At 43.6% G+C, this 25,734-nt stretch overlaps 1 protein-coding gene across 2 annotated transcripts in view; it reads right to left on the bottom strand.

Annotated features, from left to right (window-relative positions):
• MCU (mitochondrial calcium uniporter) overlaps positions 1-25,734 on the bottom strand; it is a 1,096,889-nt gene that overhangs the window by 1,051,010 nt on the left and 20,145 nt on the right. The gene's annotated exons all lie outside the window — the stretch shown is intronic.

Here is a 25,734-nt window from a genome sequence, read left to right as displayed (position 1 = left end):
GCACCCGAGGTATCACTCACAACTGCTCTCTAATCTTGCATATAGCCCCCCACCCTCCCTTGCTCCCTTGTCCCAGGTTTCTTAGCGTTCATTCTCACTCACCCCACACACCCTTCTTCTCTCCCACACTGCCTGCAATAAAAGTCTTTCAGCGTTTTTAATGAATCCAACTGCACTTATCTTGCCTGCTATCTCCTCCTCTGTTCAGAAGCACATGGCAAAAGGTCCTGATCTTGATGTCCCCTCCCCTTTTGCGGCTAAGCCTACATATCTAGTCTTTTGAACTGTTATTTTTTTGCGCCCCTAAATCACCCATCCCCTCCCCAATTACTTTTTGGTAGCTGGCATTAGTGGAAGATGGCATTTTAACACATTACAAAAACAAATAAAACTCAGGATGCAGCCAATGATTCTGCAGTTTTATGCAGGAAACTTAGAGCTCTGTACAGGCGCTCTGGGGCAAAATACATGCAAACCTCCTAATTTGCATAAAGGTGAAAGGCCCCAACGCTGTTCCCGATTGCTGGGCTGGGTGTTGGCAAGTGGCTGCGCTGGCATTTGTTCGGCTGTCAAGTGTGCATTGTTGTGGGTAGACTAGGTAATGAGTTGCGTTTTGCCTATTTTGTAGGAATTGGTCTGCAGTGTAGAGGAAGATTAGGCACTGAGGACCTTCCCACTGCGACTTAGCAACGTGCCTTAAGAGGTTAGCAAAGCGTAGCCCAACTTTTTATTCTAAAAATATATTTTTTATGTAATTCAAAGGCCTTCTGCAAGCAGGATGTGTTATTGGTGCAGGTGGCCGTGCTGGGAATTTTCTCCTGCCCGTTTTGGTGGGAGAAATATACCAGCCACTTGGTTGCGCTCAGCCCTGCACTAAAAGCACTGCCGGTGCTGGCAGAAAGCCTTCTTTCAATCCCAATTTCAATATTAGAATGCTTTCTGAGCAGGCTGTGTTAAAATTGCAGGGCTGTGTGCATTTGGTGGGCAAAATATTCGTCCCAGAGCCCTTTGCTAGCACGCAGCTCTGCACTGATAAAGCCTGCAGAAGGCTAAACCATTTTTTCTTTCCTGTCAGCAGCAACTACTTGCAATAATAGATTTGTGGTCATCAGTTAGCACTTGAATCAGAATCGTGCTTGGAAGCAAGAGGAAACAGGAGACCGATTTAGCAAAGTTAACTGTCAAGAGTCCCGTGAATGGGTAAATAAGTAGATGCCTGCCCTAAAACACCACATTTGCACAGAAAGTGACTCGAAACTATTTCTTTTTAAAGCTGAGTTCATCCATGAGATCAAACATGGTTTTGCATTCTGAGATGTGTAGTCTTCGGTGCAGGGTGGTGCAAATACTCCAAGGGGGTTGCTTTGGGTTTGCTTTGCAAATAAATAAGACCAGTGTGGCTCTTGTTTAACCCAAAACAAATTAGATCTTGGAAGTGTGGCAGGGAAGTTAAATTGCTGGCAATTCTGACTTCACTGCTTAACCAAAACATGTGATCCTGGGCAAATCATTTGACGGGGCACCCAACCATAAAAGTGCTGGCAAGAACAGATATGTACATAGGTGTCAGTGGCCTCAGCCCTACAGTTAAGGGGTGTATCAGCCCGGTTTACTCCCTTAAAAAAGGCAAACACAAATAAATGTGTGACCCGGTTTTCACCCACACAGCTCCATGTTTGTTATGTTTGGACTAGTTAGTACCGCAGGAAGAAACTAGGGTTATTATCTGCCTGATCAGAAGTAAAGCCGTAGCTTTGATTGTGCCATGAATAACTAGGTGCAAAGAAATAATAAGACAATTTCATTTTCCAGTAAAAAAAAAATGTTTTCCCACTTATAAAATAGTGTCATTTGAATTACATTTTTACCCCCAAAGAGTAATTTTACTCCAGACTTTAAAAATAGGCAGTAAAATACTCCCGCTTCCAAATATCTGGAGCACTGGGTGGCCTAAGTGGGCATTACATTGCACAATTTGCTGCTAACTTGCCACTCAGTACTTCCCACAATGCTGTGGAGTCACAAAATGCACCTGTGACCCGGTTCAGAGAACAGATCATATCCGATCCGGTTAATTTTTTTAAACTGGAATTAAGAGGCATCTGGGACGGCTACATGCCCTGTTTAGATAATTTATTTTGATCTGATCATATGAGTTTTTTCTGACTTCCAGTTTGTCACAAACTCCTTGTAGCTTCTGTCTTCATCTTGAGCAGTTGACACTGCGATGCAGTCAACTGATGGACCTTTAATGACGTTTAATTGTTTTCACCCTAGTAATGGCCATCTCAAAACCACACACTGTGAAATTCGCCACAGCTTTGGGGTGGCAAAGAAAATACGAACCTGGCAAAACCTGGCTAGACATTTATGAAGAGGAAGACGCTGTGTGTGCAAGATGTACACTCTGTGCAGAGTTTCAAACAGATTTGCGTTCTATGAGGAATTTAAGAGCTGCATTAATTTCTGAGATCAGTGGCTCCCAGCTGAAAGTAGACACACTCCGCAAGCACCTGGAAACAGAGCAACACTGAAAAGCTGAACAATTCAAGAAATTTGGAAAGCAACAGTGCTGTGGACCTTTATCACCACACTCCAATTGGTGAGTTAGTGAAGATTGTTCCTAGAGCTGTGCTTAGTTCGAGCAATTGCAAGCTGCTTTTGACAGTCATTGATGATTATTTTTTAAAACAGGGAGAGCTTTGGCTACAGCAGAGGATCAGCATAGACTCACGGTGGGCAAGCTAATGGATATCCTTTATACAATGGCAAAGGAGGACATTCCTATTAAAAAGTTTTCTGCAGTGGCTGAGCAGGAGCAGCGTCATGGTGTTGACCTGGGCTCCAAGTACACTAATGCTGTAACAAGACGAGAGCTTACAATGTGTGTTGGACGCTACCTTGAGGAAGAACTATTTAATGTTCTCAAGACTGCTGATGCTTTTTCTGTTTTAATGGATGGTAGCACAGATAGCGGTGTAATAGAGAAGGCGTTGGTGTATGTTATACACATAAACCCACAAAGTGGTGAAGTGGAGGTTTCTTTTCTCAAAATAAAATAGTGATGGTCGCAGTGGGGGATTGAAAGAACTTCTATTGGAAGCCCTAAATGAAACGGGACTCTCCTTAAAGAAAATGGTGGGTTTTGGGGCTGACGGGGCAACCGTTAACTTGGGTGTGAAATGAGGTTTTGCTGCACTGCTCAAACAAGACATTAAATGGCTGGTGTCTGTCCATTTTTTTTCTCACCGTTTTGAATTGGCTGTGAAGGATGCATTGGATAAGACTTACTTCAGTGATGTGTCCAATATGTTAATGCAATTGTTTTATTTGCATCAAAAAAGCCCCAAAAGGTTACGTGAATTGTGTGCTCTGGGATTAGCCATGGAACAGTCTGTTCAGAAACTAAGGAAAGCGCATGGGACTCGTTGGGTGCAACATAAATTACTTTCTACTCAGGCCATGAATAAATCTTTCGCTGTTGTTTGTGCACATTTAGAAAGTATGGCAGCTGATCCAAGCCATGACCAGGCAAAAGCCAAGGGAGTATTGCAGCTTTTAACACGGTTTCAGATGGTATGCCATCTGCTTTTCTTTGAGCAGATGCTGCAACCCTTGCTAGATTTTCTCTTGCACATCAAAAGGAAGTGCTTGAAATGCCAGATCTCATTAGCTCTATTTCTACTTTAAAAATGACTCTGCAAACCTTAAAGGGAGAGACTGCCTTGGTAGGAAGTGAGCATGATACTCTTACAAGTGAGGCCAACAAATTATTGTCTGGAACCTGCGAGTCCGTTTCCTATCGTGGGGTCAACTAACACATGCGAGTGCTCAAGTTCTGAACAGTTTCAAGCAACAGTGTAAAAAATATGTCACAAACATTGACAAATCTTGTGAAGATAGATTGTCTTTTACTGAGGACAGTATTTGCAACTGTGTAAAAGTGTTAGACACAAGATTATGGCCATCAGAGTTAAGAGTTGGAAAAATATGGAAATAATGAAAGAGTGGCAGAACACTTTTCTGATTTAATTGTTGACTGCAGTTTTTCAGTAGCAAGTCCTGGAACAATTCTGTCTAAGTGGCAAGAGTTTAAAGTATTTGCCCAGAACAACCTTTGTAAACTGCCACCAAAAGAGATCTGGGTGAAACTGGCAACCCTCTATGGCACCTCATATCCCCAGCTTGTGAAGCTCAAACATCTTGAGGGTTTTCCCTGTGTCCAATGCAGTTGTAGAAAGCTGATTTTCCTGCATGAACAAAGTTAAAACTGACTGCAGGGCATCCCTATAAGAAGAGACTGTTGAAACACTCATTCGTATTAAGAAGCAGGACCCTTCTCCTGCATAGTTCAAATCCAAAAAGGCTGTAGATTTATTTTTTAGCATGAAACCAAGACGTCCTGATGTTGCAGATGACTTAAGGCCTACCTCTCCCAAAAAGAATAGATCATGCACACCAAGCATGTCTCAAGAAACAGATTCTTAGTCCTACACATTGATTTTAAAATGTTTTTCCCAATTTTAAACCAAGTAAAGTTGCTTCTGACCGTTTATGCCAAACACTTTGTAACTTGATATAATAAAATAAAAATTGCACATGCACACACTATTGAGCCTTTAATTGAAGTCTTGATGTCTTGTTAACAATATGAAGGACACATCACTGTGCTGCAACACTGACTGCATGACCCAGCCAAACATCCTTGAACTGAAAAATGTTTTTAGAGCTTTGTTGGGCCATTCATGCAACAAACCTTTCATTTTACAGACATTGCACTGATGTTATACTTCAGGAGGTACACAGAATTAATTTCTGCATTCTTGCTAATTCTATATCTTGAGGTACAACTAATTCTGGTGACATTCAATATTAGTACAAAATTGCTAATCAAATTAGTTCATTTGCTAATCCAAAAAATTGTAATTAGCAAAATCTGCTAATCAATTATTGAAAACTAATTTATGCCTTGAACGGAGCATCCATAAGGAATTTCAGAACAAGGTTCAAATCCCAACCAGGCACCTGGAAAGGGGATGGCGGAAACACATTAGTGAGTCCTTTGAGAAACTGAGAAATTAAAGGAATTCTGAAATAGGAACACTCCTCAGACGAGCGCTTAAATATAGACAGCGCCGCCAGGTAACCTTTAACAGTGCCCACTTGCAGGCCCCTGCGGGCCAACGAAAGCAAAAAAGACAGAACCACAGGAATGTCACATGAAAAAGGATCCACATTGTTAACCCTGCACCAGTCACAGAACTTTCTCCAATGGCAACGGTTCAGGGACTTTGCTGCCGGCCGTCTGGCCGAAAGCAAAACCTCCATCACGTCTTCAGGGTGGTCCCAATCCTTATACCTCAAACTTTCAGAAGCCAAGCGTGAAGGTTGAGGGATCTGACCTCTGGATGGAAAACCTGACCCCCCCCCCCCGTGAGAGCAGATCGTCTCAGTAGGGAAGCAGAAGTGGAGGGCAGATGGACAAGTGGAGAAGGTCCGGGTACCACGTCCTTCGGGCCCAAGGCGGAGCAATGAGGATCATCCCGGAAACCGAACCTCCGCAGCACTTGCTGGATGACGGGGACTGGAGGAAACGCATACAGCAGTGGGAAGGACCACTCCACCACGAACGCATCTCCTAAGGCTCCTTTTGGAGGAAATTCCCATGAGCAGAACCTTTCTCACTTCCGGTTGACACTGGAGGGGAAGAGATCCACTTGAGAAGTCCCGCAAAGGGCGAAGATCTCAAGGAGAATCTCCTGAGCCAGCTCCCACTCGTGAGAGATCGCTCTCTGCCTGCTCAGAGCATCTGCTGCCTCGTTTTAGTCTCCGGCCAGATGAACTGCTGAGATTGAAATTTCCTGCTGGATGGCCCAGAACCAGAGCTGCATCGCCTCCCTGCACAGAGGAAGTGACCCTACCCCTCCTTTTTGTTGAGGTAGTGCATGGCCACTGTGTTGTCCGTCAGAATCAGGACATTCTTCCCTCGCACAGTCGGCAGAAAAGCCTTCAGGGCAAGCCGGGCGGCCTTCAGCTCCAACAGATTGATATTGAGTCTGGACTCCGATCGAGACCAACGACCACTGACCGTTAACTCGTTGGCATGCGCTCCCCATCCCGTGAGGGATGCGTCCGTCACAATCGTTACCTCCGGCCAGGGTAGCCAAGCCAGGTAGCCAAAATGGAGCCACTTCATCAGATGGCCTTCGACGGCCCACCACAGAAGGTCCTGGGCGACCGAGGGCGGCACCTGAACGGGGTCAGACATCCTGCCGGAGGACTGTGACCACTGCATCTTGAGGGCCCATTGCAGAGACCTCATCCGCAACCTGGCCTCTGGCACCAGAGGAATGCAGGATGCTATGAGGCCGAGCAACCTCAAAATCTCAAAGGCCGGGAGACTCTGGGTGTGTTGAAACTTGTGCACCATCTGCTGAATGTGATGAGCCCTCACCTGGGGAGGAAAACACTGCCCCAGTGATGTGACGAGCACTGCTCCGATGTACTGGAGCCGCTGGGTTGGTGTCAAATGGGACGACTAAGTTGAGGGAGAAGCCCAGCTTGTAAAGGGAGTGGCAGGTGATGGACAGATGATCCAGGACTTGCTCGGGAGAGCACGCCTTGATCAACCAATCGTCCAGGTAGGGGTAGACGTGAATCCCCCCTTTCCTGACATATGCTGCCACCACCACCATGAGTTTGGTGAAGACCCTCGGGGCGGAGGTCAATCCGAACGGCAGGTCTCGAAACTGAAAGTGCGAGCCTCCAACCGCAAACCTCAGGTACTTCTTCAAGTGTTTGGGATGGATCGGCACATGAAAGTAAGCATCCTTCAGAGAGACACCAACCAGTCCTGAAGTTGAAGGGACTGGAGGACTTGAGAAAGAGTAACAATCTTTAACTTGTCCTTCCTGAGGAGCTTGATCAAAACGCGCAAGTCCATGATGGGTCTCAATCCCCCGTCTTTCGTTGAAATAAAAAAATAAGGGGAATACCATGCCTTGTTCCTCTGCGCAACAGGCACCAGTTCTATGGTGCCTTTCTCCAGCAGGGACTGAATTTCCTGCGCAAGGAGCGGATCCGGACACTTCAAAGAGATTCCCTGGTGGACTGTCGCAAGGCCTCTGACGGAAAGGAAGACAATAGCCGTGGGCTATGATCTCCACAACCCAGACATCTGAACTAATGACACGCCACTCTACAAGATTCTGCGCCAGCCTTCCCCCAACCGGCGAACCACGGGACATGGCCTCATGACTGAGCTGATGCGGCTGCGGCAGTGCCCGAGGGCAAAGAGGCAACTGCCCGAGCGGCCTTGGCACCTCGAGTACTCTGTTTTCCAACTCTGGCACTCCTATGGTGGCCCCTTTGACTTGCAGCTCCTCTCGATTTACTAAAGGATGAGTAATATTGAAAGGAACCTCCCCTCCATTGCTGTCCCCTAGGACGAAAAGGTGGAGGTTGGCGAACTGCAGCGCTCAATGACTCTTGGACCCTTGACTCTTGGACCCTTGACTCTTGACAATGAGGAATTTCTTCGCATATCAGTCTTTGTCCTGCCCAGGGGCAGCCCAGCACCGAAATGCTAGGCAATTCCCCTCTGAACAAGAGTACCAACAGCAACCCCATACACGTGTTTCAGCCTTGTTCGGCATCATCAGTGAGGTGAAGCTGTACTCTTGTTCAGAGGAGAATTGCCTAGCATTTCGGTGCTGGACTCCCCCTGGGCAGAACAGAATGATATGCAGGGAAATTTCTTCTCTGTGAAAGGGAAAGTGAGCTAAAGACTTGGTAGAGTCTCTCCCAGGGATTATTCACCCAAGAACGCGTCATTGGGCTGTGTTTAATGCTGGTAGAGAGATTCCCAGACCCCCCCTTTGTTTTGTTTGTATATCAATCTAGAGCAGGGGTGAGCAACCTGTGCAACCCCTCCCCCCACCAGCTGATGTGACCATCACTTTCTATGATCCAATGCTTATTCACTATGCTGGCTAGTGTTGAATGCAGTTGCAGGCAAAAACAACTAGAGTAACCCAGGTTTCACTTATTGAATTTCACTTGAGATCATATAACAAAAATATCATAGCTTATGAAAAAACAGCAATAAGACCGTTACTAATTAGGATCTTGGCTCCATTACAGGGTTTGAAATTGCTGGAAGCTATTTCCCTACTGCCTCTAGCCTAGGGGAGTCTGGTTAGCTTGACACCAAAAGCTACTAGGAGCTACGTTTGGCTCCCCAGGCCTAGTGGTGTCTGTACATTTGTGGCATTAACTTTGAATATTTGAAAATGTTAGTAAAGAAGAAATATGCCTTAGTCTAATGTGAAGGAAAAGTGGTCCTTTTACTGCTAGTTTTAGATGGTGGTTCCAGGCCTTAAGAACCAGTAAGAAGCATGGCTTTAGGAACAACAAGGCTAGGTGTTTGAACAGCACCCAAAAAAGTAGCTAGCAAAACGAAACCTTAGTAAATGGTGAGATCCTAAGCACCAGTGCTTCTTACTGGTCCACATGTGTTGGCAATCGCCAGTTTTATCCATCCCTGAACAGCTAAAATGGAGCCAGATATATGGGGTCTTCTGAACAATTCACACCCCATAGACCATCTGATGCCTTTTGTCAATAAACCCGCCAGCATACGTCTGAAACTGTATAATGCAATTAATGAGATTTTGAAGGAGAGGGGTCAATGCCCAATGACAGTGAGCGACCAGTTTTGACTTCCAAGCCATACTTGAAATGCTACCCGAGCACTGCAAGCTGTTCAAGGAGTACAGCCTTATAATAGGGTATTTGAAGCTAATTTGTAAAGACTACAGAAAAAGACCCTTCTTGTTGATTTTATTAAAGGTCATCTTTGCCTGTATGGTGTACTTCCTGTGCACAAGTTAAAGCCTGCAAAGCAACAACCACTTCACAACAACTGGGATGCAAAGTGTATACAAACTCCTGACTTAAACGCTTCATTTAGAATCTTAAGAAAAATCTGTGTTGGCTTTCTTCGACATCCAATAACTGTATGTATATGTTAATGGGTCAATATTTTTCATTAACGCAGAGAAATCCTTTACTCAACTGCCCCAATATATTGTCTTGTATGCGAATACTTTAAGATCTAAATGCCTGCACAGAAGCATTCTGAAACCGAACATATAACTTTATCCACTTGCACAGAACAGGTTTTAATTGCGAATGCAATCACAAACACCTATCCGGTAAAAAACAAAACTAATCACCAGGTGTTCCTGACCCGCTAATGTGTACAGACAAATACCAAACATTTTTCATTCTTTTTTTAGGGAAATTTGACCTGTTGACTTCTCCAATCCCTGCCAAAGCTGAACAAAAATGGGCCAATGAGTAAAACATTAATGGGACTGTGCACTGCTAAGGCATTGTCCAAGAAAAACACAGATTGGCAGTGTTAAGCACAATCAAAGGAAGGCCACTTATGAATCCTGTCTGGCGTTGGCTCTAGGCCACATTCACAAAGCCAAACAATCCACCAAAGTGGGAACTTCAGATCATAAAACAAATATGAAGTTGAACAAAACACTTGAACTAGAGTTTCGGCTAGGCCGTTTGACTTTCATAGGACCTATGCCTTCATCAGGGCCACAAAAAGCAACTTCAAGCAAGAGCGGGTTCTGCCAAAAAAAGGAAATCGCGTAATGTCACCTGGGATGTCCAATAATACATATTCTGCATTATCCATCAGGTGAACTTTTACATGCTGCGCCCCTAAATTTGCATGCACTTGATACATATGGCCAGTGTTTCAGCTACATCCTCGTGTCCCATTATGTGCGCCCCTGCCCCATGGGGTGTGCGCATGCCAGATCCATGTGTCTGCAACGTTCCCCACTGGTGGCACCCACTAAACCCAATTTCAATCAAAGAGCATGTCAACTAGAGACTTGAAGTAACACCAGAGGCTAAACAAAGCCTTAATGCACCTATACATATTGTTGGCCTGCCAGAGTGCATTCAGTGTGAATGGACCACCTTTGCTTTTTTTATTGTTCCTTTTCTGTGGATCAAGAAATGTTGTTACTACTGACCTAACCCACTTGTTAAAAGGTGCACCCATTGCGTGCATTATCCGTGAGCTTACTGAACAATACAGCAGAGCTCTACTGCCCCTTCACGTTATATATGTAGAATCTTTTCTCTAGTTCATGGAGCCAAAAATTAACCCTGCAGCCTCTCTGCACGGGTGTGCAGCTCCGGCTGTTCGTAATGCCGTATGAAACCATTGTGTAAACAGAGAGCGAACAGAGCTGAATAAGAATAGTTCTCCCTTCACCGGTGTGGACGTAGTAAATCAAAATGAAGCCACGGTTTCTAAGCAGGGACTGGGTACCATTAAAGCCAGATTGGGGCTGTCCGTTTCCTCGACTGCCAGATTGCGTGCAGTGGTTTGCCACCTCAATCAAAACACCTCACGTGTCACAATGTGCCACGTCATCAGTGTGTTTGCCTAGTTCAAAGACAGATCGTGTGGCTGTCATTTTGGAATGGGGTACCATCCAGTCTGATGGATTACACATCCTACTTCTCACAATGATTTTCTAAGATGGTTCTCAACGAGCGTGCCACTGAGGTGTGCAATTGCTTAGTTCCTGTGTGTGGTAGTGAACGGCAGCTTTCGTGATTGCCCTGTCACATCGTCTGTTCCTACAATGTAATCAGGGCTGATCATTTTATCCCATCATTCAGACCTTCCTCATGGGCCCTCAGATGGTGAATCCATTTTATTTAGCATATGCAAAAATGTAGGTTCTCAAAGTAACTTCTGCGTCAATCTCGCTTTACAATTTTTGAGAACATTTTTTTTTTTGCACACATCGTTCTTTTTCTCGTGTCCTAGGAGTTTCAGAAAATTCCTAAACACAGCACTCTCGCTCATCTTAGAGGCAACGTTTAGAGATGGCACATGCTTTCAATATACAAAATCCAAAGCCACAAACGTAAGCAGAAACATGCATTGAGGACAACATCACATTTTTCTTAATGTTTCATATACTTATTTGGAGCATTATTCACCAGAAATATTCTATACTCTGGCAAATCGCCACCAAAGTGATCCAAATTGTCTGCAAGCTGCTGCATTGTATCCAGACCAGTGCTGGAAATGGACAACATGTACTGGGAAAACTCCCTCTCCACCATCCTTTCCCTTCCCTTCCCTTCTATTATTGTGGGTGCCCTGTATATATGCTGCTAGCTGCTTTGCATAAAAACAGTGCAATTTGGGATTCTAAGAATGACCACCAATTTATCAAGCATACCTGTGATAGTAATACAAATGTGCATTCCTTCTGAGCAACCATACTGGGTATGGCGCTCATTTAATCTGAATTACCATAACAGTACAATGTGTGCATGAAACATATACACAAGCTTTGAACAGTTTCCTTGTTGGGTCTGGTCTGGTAGCCAAAGGACGACTTTCAAATGCAGTTTGTAAGGTTTGTTGCGGATTGCACTCACTGCACACACAAACTCCAAACTTAGAGCGTTCAAGAGACTTGCAACAATCCGGGACAGAGAGCTTCCTCAAATTTGAGGGGGATGGGCCTAGGGTCTACACGGAACGGTGCTCTGGCAAGACAATTTTTGCTGGAGCAGAGCTCCATCATGTTATGGCACAATTCCTTCCCTGATCTAGAGCACACTCGTTGCAGAGAAAAGGTAAAGGGGTTGGGCACACATAAAACATACAGAAGGGTTAAAACCGAGAGGTCACGTTAAACTAAGGATAAGGTTTGTGATAACGTCAGTGCAACATTAAGGAACCACAAACAAAAAATGTGCCCTTTGTTTTATCCTACTTGGATTGTAGCTGTGCCACCTTTAACAGTTATTTCCAATCGGGACTCCAGCTCCAAAGGAATACATGACGTGACATTTATCGCAAAAGTTGGATTCATGAAAAGAACCCCTCTGTCTGCGCGGACATTCATTCAAAGGTTGTCTTATCCTTGTTTGGCATCTTAGTGTGGAAAATCACGGCTTCCAAATTAGATGTTCGAGTAGACTGGCGATTTAGGCTTGTAATGGCTTACAGGGCAATGCCGAAGTGCAAGTCCAACATCCTAGATGGCTTTTTTTGGTCAAAGTGGGGCCAGTTCAATTATCTAATTTTTCCATAACAGATTGTGTGGACTTTTACTTGATTCCAATAGCAGTACAGAATATAACACTATCCTGTATACATCTGCTATAAATGCACACCTCGAGGAATACAGAAACATTTATTTCATTGAGCGATAAGTGGGGTGCCTGGGTCCTGGGATAAACCTAAATCAACAGAAGAGGAACATAATCCAGTGCTTTGTTACTAAAATCCTCTAACAACGGAATGTTCTGCCAAGGGATCATCAACTTTTTATTCTCTAATCCTGCCTCAATTTAGTCATGGGTGGTTGCAGAATCCCATAAACGTACCCATAAAGGCTACAAGTGCTTGATCATTTCATGACATTGGGATTTTGCAAAGTTTCAAGACAAAGTACGGAGGGGGATATTATAAAATAGGAGCCATCGTTTTGTTTCTTTTTTTAATGATTTTAATTCGGTTCTCGAATCCTCTTCTATCGAGTTTAATTCAAGCCCAGTAATCCTTGAGCAGAAGTGACAACAGAAATGTCTTCTTGCAGAATGCCACAAAGCAACCAACAGCCCTCACCACCTGTTAAGTCAGAACGGTTTGCCCTTGTGTCTACCTCAATTTAGAACAAGAGTAGGATGCAAAGAGTGACCAGAATGAAAATGTTTTGAGACATACATGCCCTACTGGCATTACTTGTGGTGGAGGGGATAACCATCATTCACAAATGCAAACATTTCTTGTAAAAGCAGAGTGCCAATGCCACAACAAGATGTCAAATTATTTCATTCAAGAATATGTCTTTTTTAATTGGTACATGTTATTTCTGGCGGCTAACTGTGCAAAGAAATAAACATGCAGTATGCATGAAGTAAAACAAAAAGATACCCAGCTGTTAGTTGAAACGTTTCATAGAACTACCATACAAAAACAATACCAATAGCCAGTGTAAGAACACACACGAACACACACACACACCCTCCCCCTCCAAGGCTTTAGTCAAATTTTGCAAGTATTTGTGCCAGTAAAAACACCTCTGCTTCACTGTTTAGACTATTCACTGCATCACTACACGCAGAGACTCCCCCTGTTACCCGCCTTCTTTTCTAACCAATATTATCCCCCCTACCTCAACCTTGACACTAACTGAATGGCTCATGCAAGGAAAGCATGGTATCAAATAGTAAAACAGACAAGTCATCCCAGTTCAAGGGTGTTTATTGAACTTCAAAAAGGGTTTGAAAAACGCCCATCTAATTCTATATCTACATATGGGGGCAAGCTACGACCATAAAATAATAACAGTCCTAGTGGTGTCTTGTCAAAATAAAAGGGCCTATACTAATAAACCTTTTGCCAATCCTTACCTCTAAATACAAATAGTGTGGGGAAGAATCTTATGACAAAAAGAAAGCATTGTTCAAAATGATATGTCAGGTTGTTCAGGCCGTTTGCCTCCCTTCCCCATGTTTTCAGCACGGGATAAGGCGGTTCACTCGGGCATAGCACAGTCTCTGGCTTCTTTAGCACACGGATACAGTTCAATCATTAGCATCAGGGGCTTCGTTGTACAAGTCTCCTTGATTCACATAGTCTCTTCATTCAGAGGGCCTGATGCGAACAAATTTCCAACAAGTTATTTTCCTCTTTAAATTTTCACAAGTATTTACTTCAGGGATTCACTATTCATCCCGGATCCCCCTCAGCTGGGCTCAGATCCCTTTGGCACAATGGCCATCACCTTGGATAAGGCACAAAGGGGGGGGTGGCAAGCTCGTAGGGCTGGAGCTCAGATGGAAGTTGTGAGCTACTAGTGGGAGATGGGGCCACTGGGGCCAAGTGTGGGCTGTCGATGCTGTGGGAGTTTTGACCCTGGCCTGCACGGCTTACCCTCGGGGAGCAGAGTGCACCACAAACTGGAAAAAAAGTTTGACGATAGTCCAATGCACTTACGTGGAGCACAGACACCTCTACCCCATTTTAGGATGTGCAAGTTGTGCCAGAAATCATGCCTGTGCAGTGCAACCCACTTTTGCACGTGCCATGTGTTTCCCCCCCCACAGGTTTTACTTTTCACAGCATAGAATGTATTGAACTATACAAGGGGGTATCCTTCAGGAAACAGAAATGCTATTGGATTTTTTGTTTTGTTTACAAAGAGCAAATAAGTTGTAATTCTGAGAAAAGAGATAGCATGTTTTAGGCTGAAAATGCATTATGTGGACCTTTTGTGGTTTCAATTAAAACGAAGGTCCGGTTTATGTATACATATTATGTTCTGAATTGAGACTGATGTGTTACAAGAACAGGGCGATTCCAGAATGATTAATGTTCATTAGGTACCAGTATAGCCATAATGTTCATGGATTATTTAATTTATTATGCATCCGCCTAGGTAGAATATGTTATGGGTATTAGTGCCCTAAATGGATGTTATAGTAACAGTATATTAAGAAGGTGGGTGCGAGCTCACTCTGGATAACAGGCTAAAAGGCTTTAAGAAGGAAAGGGAGAAGATTGCAATTTGAAATATATAAAATATTTAATGTCTTTTAAAAAACGTTTTACATTTCACTGACACTCTAATGAATTGATGCACTATTTGTACTATGTCACTAAGTGTAGTGATATTTAAGGTATTGCAACGGCCAACGGATGTCCGATGAGTAGACCAGTAGGGTGTAGGGCATGTCGTGAGATTTAAGTGACATCAGCGATTTTCAAGGTGAAAGTTGGTGTGTTAAGGGCTAAAGGCTATAGCTTGACAAAATAAAACTACCATTTGCTCACTCAGTCTCTGGTAGGAGCTTTTTTGCTAATTGGCAGTCTTTGAACATGCAGCTGCCTAGCCCCGTTTGAACTATTGTTTCTATCGAAATATATTAGGTTACAGTAAAACTGATGCTGTAATATTTTGATATATGCAATAAAAATGAAAAATGCAGACAACTGGCAAACTTGTATCACCTAATACAATTGTTTATGTATTACCTTTTAACGGGCCAATTCAACAGAATAGTACTATGTGCATTTCAAAGAGACCTGTGTTTAGCAGATCGTGCAGTATTCGACTACAATCATCAATAAATAATATCAGTACCAAAAAAAAAACAAATTCAAGGACATTCAGCAAGGAAATTCACATCCTTCACGCACGCCTCATTTCTTCATAATTACATAAAGGGGCTCAAACTACCGGAATAAATGAACATAACATTTCCTTCAGCGTGTAAGCAAAACATGAATGCAAGGTAATAGTGTAAAAAATGTGTTTTAGTGCAAAAGGTCCCGAGACTTAACCTAAACGGTTAAATTAATTCTCACCTCCGAGATGAGAATAAGACTGAGGTCGTGAAAAACAAATAGGATGGACTTTGAAGGGTAAAAAATAACCTTTAACCATAGTCCACAAACAGACATTGTAGTAAATTCTATTAAGTTGGGAACGAAGCGAGTTCCGCTAACCCCAATTTCAAATGAAAGGCACACTCAGGCAGAAACACTTTGCAAGTTCGGCATCTTCTGCGGGGTGTGTCCATCACCATGATACTTTAGATTGGCATTAGGGGGATCTGACCGGTGACTACTAGATGGAGCAAACGGTACATGGGGACCGTTTCCTTGCGGTTGAAATGGAGCCAAAGCTGGAATGTACGCCGTGTCTGAACAGAGGATTTAGTGAAGGACTGGCACCAAAGAGTGACATGAACCGACAAAGGCTCCAACAGTTACCGTGTGCAGGTCTACATTTATGACTGCAGAGAAAACACAAATTGTCAGTGCATATTCTAAAAGGTCAATGCCCCCCTTTCCTTGATCGGATAGACAGTGCCGGTCATACTAAGCAACAAGTGCATGCTTTATCGGATGACTGATTTTACAATAATGAACGATCTGAACCCGATAGAATGGGTAATGGCGATTCATTGCATTGCCTTATTTTAAGTCTCTGTGTGTGTGTAATATCTGGTAACCTGGAAAATTGTCATTTTACAATAATGAACGATCTGAACCCGATAGAATGGGTAATGGCGATTCATTGTATTGCCTTATTTTAAGTCTCTGTGTGTGTGTAATATCTGGTAACCTGGAAAATTGTCATTTTACAATAATGAACGATCTGCACCCGATAGAATGGGTAATGGAGATTCATTGTATTGCCTTATTTTAAGTCTGTGTGTGTGTGTAATATCTGGTAACCTGGAAAATTGTCATGTGTCTAAGTAGTCCAGGCACACTATTTTTTGATGGGAGTGCTGAACCCATTCGGTTTTGGCAATGCCTACCCCGATTCAGTTTTAAGTGGCAGGTAGAGAATTTCATTCTAGTGAGTCCAATGTAGATCAAAGTGCAGGAACAGTAGATTACATTGTTTGAGGTGCAGTTTGAGTGACATTCTTTCCCAATTAATGTACTTATCAGTAAACATTAAGCACTTAACTGTTATGTTAACAGTTGTTTTACATGCCAGGGAGTGCGGGCGCATGGATATTATCACAAGGTAAGTGGTAGATTTAGAATCTTTGTGAAGATGAAATGAACAGGTTCCCGTGTATGTTTTTACTAAACTCTGTGGACTTGCTTTTTCTAATGCAAAGAAGGGTGGGCCTTTTGTGATCCGTTTGCTGTCTCTAATCACATTCATGTTATTGCATATTAAGTGGCTGACATGATAATTTAACTGATTTAAGATGGACATACTTGTGATGACTGGTCTTGATCGTATGTGTATTTGTGGCATTATTAATCACGTTGTGCAGATACCCCTCTTTCCATCAGTTTGTCTAATTTTAGTAAACAAGTCCGTTTTCAGTCCAGTTCAAATGCCAGATTAATAAATCCAGAAATGCAATTTGCTTGGGCCTACAAATAATGGCGAATTTGATGTACAATTACCAAGTCATTGTCTATAGTGCTTCAATGCCGTTCTAGCGGTAGGTTCCAAGCTAATTAAAACATCATTATAGCTGGTCCATAAATTAGTGTTCTCTAAAATTGATTAAAATCATAACATTAAGATATTTAACTGTCCATTTATAAATTATCCCTGCTTTGGGCAAATCCAGCCCCAGGTTTGTGCCACTCATTTGAGCTTAAAGGAGTCTTTTGTTTTAGAGAAAATAGTTTTGTCATTACCATATCAAAATGTGCAGGGGCGACAGGAGCGCAAGGACATCGCGGGTGTTTGAGGTGAGGGCGTGTGTATGTATGTGTGCCTGTGTGAGGGAGTAGGGAAAATGGTGGGGAAGGGAGTATAGCATAAATGTCTTGTGTCTGCAGTGGGTAATGTTTTGAGCAAGGAAAGGAGGTGGCGAAGAAGGATGCGGGTTAACCCTCCCCTTCACCCCATTAATGCATCACATTAACGCATGGCATGCAGAAAATGAGCTAAAAAAGAAACCATCCTTTTTGTCTGTTGGGCCTTCAATATGCTGAAATATTACGTTTTTTCAGAATCTGATCTCTAGCTGTGAGTGAATTTTACTACACTAGTGGCTTCAACTTGAGGGATTTTTGCATCTAAGCAACTCCACATCTAAAGTGTCCAGCCAATCCTGTTTCTTGCCAAATACCTTATCTTCAATCATATTGGTAGTGTGCTTAGTGTCCCTTACATAGGTATCTTCAGTACACAAGGCTGCAGGAGGAAAAAATAATCTATAAAATGTAAATGTAGAGACCAACGCAGGATGCAAGATTTGCACTCGCCACTATCTAGTGGATAATGATAGTTGACTATTGGCGAGTAAGAAATGGTGAGCCTGCACCTTTAATTTCTGCCCTCTGTACTAAATCAACGCTAGAAACAAATGCTTGCCGAGTCATTCATTCTTATTTTTGACAATTTTGGGGAAATATATAAATGGCTAGTATTGTAGATAATATTTTGTCATGCATTCACACCATGCAATACAGTACTAGGAGTATATACGTCATTGATCTAATCAAGAGTTTTGCTGGCTCTTAATTCAAGTGGTCAAGAAGATGTGGATATAAACAATGGGAATAACTTAGTCCAACAATGGGGCTTAGTTGGGAAATGAAACAAACCAGACATGTCAATCGCTTCATGAAAAATCTCAGCAATCCAATCCTGAAATATTGCACCTCTGTCAGTGCCTAATCAGGAATATGCAAAACTGGGCTACAGGACAAACAAAGGTAAACAAGATGAATATCCTGCTTATTATACATTTAGATACTGAAAAACACTCCTGCCCACTTTATCAAATTATGTTACTGGTGCTAGAAAGCCTGGCTCCAGGACTTACATTTGGGACATGAAAACCTCTTTAAGCCCCAGCATAAAATTGACAACTCAGTGTGGAGGTTTTCATCTTCATGACATCCAACTTTGCCAAGCATATTGTTTCATCCCAAGCGACAGCCTTCCCTCAACAAAAAAAAAAGTTGAAAAGGAATCTGAATTTTAAGTAGCAAGCTACTATCCTGGCATAAAGGTTACTCACCACCGTCATTAGGGCTGGGCGATATATATCAAGTTTTGAACATATATTGATATATTTCCAAAATCAATATAGGATGAGCATCATTAACATCGATATATATATATATATATACATACACACACACACACACACACACACACACACACTAGATACACTACAATTTTTATTTACACAGCTGTGTGTATTCTCAAACAGGAAGAGGAACCCTGTATTTGCGCTTTATTTTGATCAAGGTCATATATAAAAGGTGTTTGTGACATCTCACATGTAGTTAGTTGGCAGCTTACAACAGAGCATTTAATCCATACACAATATTGAGATATATATCTTATATCACCATTCAGCCCAAAAATATCACACTTGGTCCATATCGCCCAGCCCCAAGCGTTATGAATGTCAGTTCTCCACATGCATACAGCACACTGTTTTTTACTCTCAAGAGTAGTGGAACATGTATTTTGTTCCTGTAAATGTATAGGGCAAAACTGACGTTTTGATGGCCTTCTGATCCTAAACCCCTATTGGATCTGAACAGATTTCATCGCTCGCGAGGAACAAAATAAACTGGTTGAAGTCTTCTGAGATCAAGCAAATTCACGAATGCCCGGATAATCTCAGAAATGCACAAAAATGTGCATTGAAAACTATTGCATACTGGCAAAAGAAAATGTAGCATGTCTTACAACACACCCATCTGGAACAAAATCCGAATTTATGAACTGGTGGTAAGATGATCAAGTGGCACAGGTGCCACACAATAACACCTTAAATGTTATGGGATGGTGGCTGACTCGTCGCATCCTAAACGTTAACCATCTGCATACCAATTACTTACTGAAATCCATCAGGAAACTGAAGAAAACAAGATTCAACCACCCACTAAGCAATACCTCATATACAACTCAGAACATCCCAGTAAACATTAATGATGTCTGGCAAGATATTCTAGGAGATCCAACCTTCACAAGGTCGTGGTTTGCACTGAATAATCAGAGAATTTGCAAAATCTCTAAGCACCTAGAAAGCAGAAGAACGTAATCACTGCAATAGACTGTCACTGGAAAGTTGTTCTTACTGCACATTATGTTAACAATGAAAAAAACACTGCATTAACCTGTGTCCCGAGGCTTTTTTGATGCAGGCACACATTTATCTGTGCCGTGACATTACCTGTAAGTCTTATCAATTGAGATACTTCCTGGAAGTGCCTATTTCCTTAAGCAATCCTTTGTCTGCAGTCTCAACGTATCTAGGTACCATGCATGATGGCTCACATCTGCTAGTACTAAATCCAAAGAATCTACATTTTAAAATGTCAAGTTGCAAGATATTAGGCTGGCATAAAGTCCCAAGCCCCACAGCTCTGCAAATACACACAGCACACAACGTCTTACTCAAAAGGTGCCAAGAGTGAATTATCATAACCAGTGAAAATAGCGAGTGCATACACAAGCCATAAACAGGGAATCGCCCATGAATTATACTTTTAGTTCACAAGGAAGATTCCTCCAACTTGAAGAGGGGGTCCTAATCATTGCATCCATCCCACTCTCAGCCTGTGGACAGAGAACCGAGAGATGTACATTGCTCGTGGTCCCGCCCCACTTCATCGTTCATGTATTGCAGGTGTGAGAAACACTATACACTCAGACAGCCATTCAGACCATACCCTGATGAAATCACAGTAGAAAGGAGCCTGCAATCGATAGATCAAGCTGACTGCAGTCACAGAGAGCGATGGCATCACGACTGACATGACAGATACATTAGAAAAAGCACATAAGCAACCCAGCACAAGGGTACACAGACATTTAGTTTATTGCTGATAAGACACAAAGGATATGCTTAACGCATAATACATACAAATGCTTGCTGACACTTAAACACAACTGACAGGGACGGCCATGCGAATAAAGATGGACGCCACAGGTACAATGGAGTGAAGGGAGAAGCTTAGAGAACTCGAGAGACAGAAGGCCGATAGGCTGATCCAGTCGAAGCTGGCAATGACAGGCCGATCCAGTCGAAGCTGGCAATGACAAGCCGATCCAGTTGAAGCTGGCAGATCAGGCTTCCAGCGTGGCTACTGTGTTGCACAAACAGCCAAGGACGCAGGGAGAAGAACACTTTCCATATAAGCAGACCGGGAACCTGCAGGGAACTCAAGCCAGAAATCCTCATAATTACAGGCACGAGAGGTCCATTTCGTGGTCCCCACACACAACCTGAATCTTCCAGACAGTGCCCATTCATTCGAGCCAGATAGAGATGGCTGTTTCCATCGAACTAAAGGCAGAGGCATACAAATGTAACACAAGTGCAAACAGGAATGTTCTGTCTCATGGCTAAGGAGATCGGAAAAAGTAACTTATTTGGAACATGCAGCACCTTTCGGGGTTGTTCCCACTATCTTGAGTTGTTGCACTTGCCCTTGTACATGTCCAAGGCCAAGAAGACCCTTTCTGTCAAATCCCTATTCACCGTTCACGATCAGCTCGCACCATGTTGCAGTGGCCAACCACCTGTCACTAACCTGTACATTTGCATTTGATACTTTTGGAGGTGGTCTCAGGAGGAGCCACCAGATATAGTTTAACCTATGAACATACTAATCCATTATAGAAAATATATGTAGTTCACCTCACTAACCAATGCCATCCCAGGTTAGATTTTTGGGATGTAACCACGTTTTGTGATGTCACGCACTAACAAAACCACCTGACAACCGACTAGGCACAGAGCGTGTGAAGAATGTTACATTGTCCATGCTGCAATCCCTGCCCTTTGAAGGTGAAATAAAGACAGTTGAACTTTGTCCTAAGGCTGGGTCTTCAGTTCTTGGTGCAGAGTATTTCCAAGGCCCAGTTCCTCTTGCATGTAGGCGGGGAGGCTGTTAACAGTAACCCTGGATGCTATTACAGGTGGTAGCAGAGAGGATGTTTGCTAAAACCCCTCGACGAGAAGACCACCTTGTTCCACCGCATGACCATAGAGCTGCATTCAGACCCACGAGGACCGGACCAAAAGACCACACATGGATATAGAGGTTGTCAAGAGCCGCAGAGAAATTCCTGCCACTCCCCATGGGACGCCAAGCAGACCAGATAGCAGAGTGGCAGATTGGGGGAAAGGCAGTGCCGAGGACTTCAGCAGATCCACCGAGTGCAAGTATAGACTCAGCCATACCACAAATATTGGGAGTGTGAAGTTGTTTGTCAAATGTTTTGTATTGTTGTGAGGAATACCAGTTTCGGGTGTTTAGCTTGAGGTTACAGATGCAAAAAGTATACCTGTACTCTACGCTAGCTTGGTTTATGGATGAAAAATATATAGACAAAAATATGAATACCTGTTCTAGGCAGATAGCTTAGCTATGGATGAATTATGAAGGAATCCTGTATCTAGGCGTTAGCATAGCTCACGGAAGGTTGTTTCTTAATTTACATCACAGATGTAATTCTATGCAAAGGTATAGAAGGAACAAGTATTTGTTGGAAATTCCTGTGGTCGAAAGACAAAAAACGGCTGTATAATATATATATATGTTATGTTGTTATTGTGCTTCCGAGAATTGTGAGACTTGAGGGTGCATTTGAAGTACCAAGACCTTTCCCTTAGATTTGTGACGTCACATATAGGGTTGGTAATTAGCACACAGTTGTTTAAGTGAAGACCTGTAGTGGGGCACAGAAATGTTGGTAAAAGTTGAGAGACAAGGAAGTGATGGTTTCTAATGTGGCAAGTTGATGCTGGAATTATCTTAGAGGCTTGTACCTTTTGGGCGAGGCTCAATGAGTGCTTGAAAGTATTGCAGGCTAGCCTTTGAAGGCAGAGAGCACAGTGAGGCGGTGCGCAGAGCATGCTCTTGTTGATGGTGGTGGTCCAGAAAGGCTGCTGGAAAGTTTTTGTTGAGATTCATTATGTTTCTTGGGAAAGACAATTGAACATTGATAGTAATTGTAAGATGTACAAATTGATGTGTTAAAACTTGTCAAAAACCCTGACTTGAGGTCAAGTAAGTATCCGCAGTCAAGAAGTGAGGTGCCACCATGGGGGACACACCAATAAGCCTTTGTGCAAGACCCTTCTGTGTATCAGGACAAAACACGCAAGTATAGCGTGGAATGGACTCGCAATACAGAGGGCAAGAAGGCAAAGCCATGGCCCCGTGACAGAAGTTTTCCCAAATGTGTGCTGCAACATATGGCCACGTATTTACCAGGCAGTTAGCTATATTGGAGCTATGGAAAATGTTTGAGGACAAGGAAGACGATCCACCAAAGCAGGAGTTGATGCAGAGCCAGTGTGATGCCGGGGTCGAAGCACCCACGGCGGCCCCTCCTGAAACGCCACAACAGAAAGTCAGGGATTTACCCCTTGATGTAATTAAAAGCAGCGGCAGGGCACACCAATCTCATTTATGCACCACCTGCGTATAGCAGCGAAGACACGCTTAGCGGTGCGAAGCAAGAGAATAGACACTATAGGCGATGAACACTAGGAGCGCAGCGATCTGCAAGCGAAATTGACTAAGAATAATAAAGGGGCATCAGAGCACAGTGGGGATAGCAAAGTAACAGTGCCATCAAATGAGTGGATAGGCGGACAGCTATTGCTCAATTTAGACAGGAGAAATACAGGCGCTCAGAAGAAGAGATACGCAAAAAGAAAGAAGATAGAGAATGGGCAGAGATAATGGAGGAAGTAGAGGGAAGAGAGGAACAAGAGTGACTGAGAAGGGAAAAGGGGAAAGACGAGAAGGGGAAAAGACAGAAGGGGCTGAAGGAAGAGGCGAGAAGAAAGGCGAAAGTTGAAACAGACAATTACAGGTGAAGAGAAAAGAATTGGAGATCAAGAGGCTCGTTAAAGAGCATCATTGTAGAGAAGAAGAAAAAAAGGACAGAAGACAGGAACAGGAGAGCAGCAGAGAAAGACATCTCAAGGAGGCGGCAGAAATTATGACCGGACCATCACGGTTAAATGAGGAAGAGGGAATAGGGAGAAGAATGGGGATACTGTATAGGAGGAGGGATAGCGCCTCTGCCCCAAAGCCAAGCAAGAGTATAGCAGGGTCTCCATTGAGGGGGCACAGTAACTCACTAGACAGAACAACAGGGAAAAGACAGGAAAAACACCCGTTAAGACTTAATTTCGAAGATATGGGAGAAGAGGACAGCAATGATAGTGGGGGAACCATAGGGTCGGATGAAGACATAGGGGAAAGTGACGATGACTAAGGGAGAAGACCATGCTGCCCCATCCAGGGAAGTAAGCCCCAAGTTGGAGACATTATGGGGTGGAGAGGAAACCATTGGGAAGAGTAAGCTAAGACCTGAAGGACACCTTGAGCGTCCCAAAGGTAGATTGCATAATGCCGATGAAATTACTCCATATGTACAGAGGCTAAGAGCCTTACCTGGACGGAAAAGGGAGAGTAGGACGAGAGCGTTCAGCACCACCAAAGATGTAAAGAAAGCACGACAGGCAAATACAATTGACAGTACCCATTGCTAGAATTGGGTGGCGGACAACCACAATATATACTGTGGCAACAGATGGATAAGGATAATTTGAGGTGCAAATTGCCCTTGTTAACCACTTCAGCGGGGAAATGGATATATGAGTTAGAAAGGCTGACGGCAGAGATGACACTAGCAGTGGGCGACATGAAGAGCCTACTTTCCGGCATTCTTGGGAAGGTAGCGGACTATGTTTGGAAAAGGGCAGGATACCCCATAGTGACCGCACAGAATACAGCACATGATCACATGATGGCACACGGTTTAGCAACTGCAGATTAGCCATATGGCAGGCTTTGAGGGTACAATACCCAGACACATCCAACGTAAGCACGATTATGGCACGAGTATATTCAGGAGATACTAGAGCGTTGGCGTCTTCAGACGAGGGAACCGTGGGATAAAACTGTGGGTTTATTCTATCATATATTAAACCAGGGGCTACCAGAGCAGGTACAAAACCAATTAAAGAAGCTAGTGGGGATGGAAGCAAAACCACGGTCAGAAATCCAGTTGACTATAGTACAATAATGCTGATTTCATTCAAGAAAACACGAGAAAGAAGCGCGAGGAAAGAAAACAAGAAGAGGGAAAATCAGTAAAGAAGAAGCTATCGAAGTATACAATGGAAGGGGCTATGTTGAGGAGCCGAGAGGGAGTAGTTACTCAAGACACACAGAACCGACCCCAGATGGCAGGGGCAAGTTTTGCAGAAGTGGAGATGCCAGTTATTGGCCACGGGGAAGAGGAGTGCCCCGGGGGAGAGGGTTCGGATATCCAATGCAGCAAGGTGGAGACAGGGTTAATGGAGGACACCCAAGACCTTTGGGAGGTCTGCCACAAGGTTGGACGTGCGGAGGGACCAGTCACATAGCAAGATAGCAAGACAGTGCAGAAATGGAGGCGGAATGCAGCAGCTTGCGGGGGGGGGGGCACATATCAATGGACATACCAGGCTGAACAGCCAACTATTATGCCCAAGATCACCAGCAGATGTATGCACCACAAATGGCACCAGCTCAGCAGACACCGGGACAGTCACAGCCTATGGGATACATACCGAGGACACAGTGGTACACAAAGCCACCACAGACAATGTAGCAGGCACTTGTACAGCAGAATGTCATAGCCGTAAAACAAATTCAACACTCTAGACTCCCGTACGAAAACTAGGGGTAGCGACTTTGGTAGGTGGCAGCCCCTTCACGGGAACAGGGATGACCATGTACCCACACAAAAGGACAGCCCACAGACTGACCTGATGTGATCAATCCTATCCGTTACACCCGACACAAAAGAGGAACCACGTGTAGGTGTCACCATAGGTGACAAGACATTCTCTTTTCTTGTGGATACGGGGGGTGACTTGATCCTCTACTAGGGAGAGGCGATACTCAATGTCAGGCATTCTCTGGGGCGGCAGATTTGGTTCCTTTCACCAACAAACTCCCAAATTCTATAGGAGAACATGACCTTACCATGTCACTATTATATTCCTGACAGACACTGGTTAACATAATGGGTAAGTACATGATGAGCCGACTCAACAGGACTATTTTGTTCACTGTGCAGGGTATTGTGTGCTCAACCCCAGGAATTTACTGCATGAACGCACAATAATTCATTCAGGCCT

This window comes from Ambystoma mexicanum, chromosome 8 (genome assembly GCF_040938575.1).
Source record: "Ambystoma mexicanum isolate Mex_15411 chromosome 8, UKY_AmexF1_1, whole genome shotgun sequence".
Lineage (NCBI taxonomy): Eukaryota > Metazoa > Chordata > Amphibia > Caudata > Ambystomatidae > Ambystoma > Ambystoma mexicanum.
The sequence above is the reverse complement of the archived record's forward strand: the minus strand, read 5'-3'. Positions and strand labels throughout refer to the sequence as shown.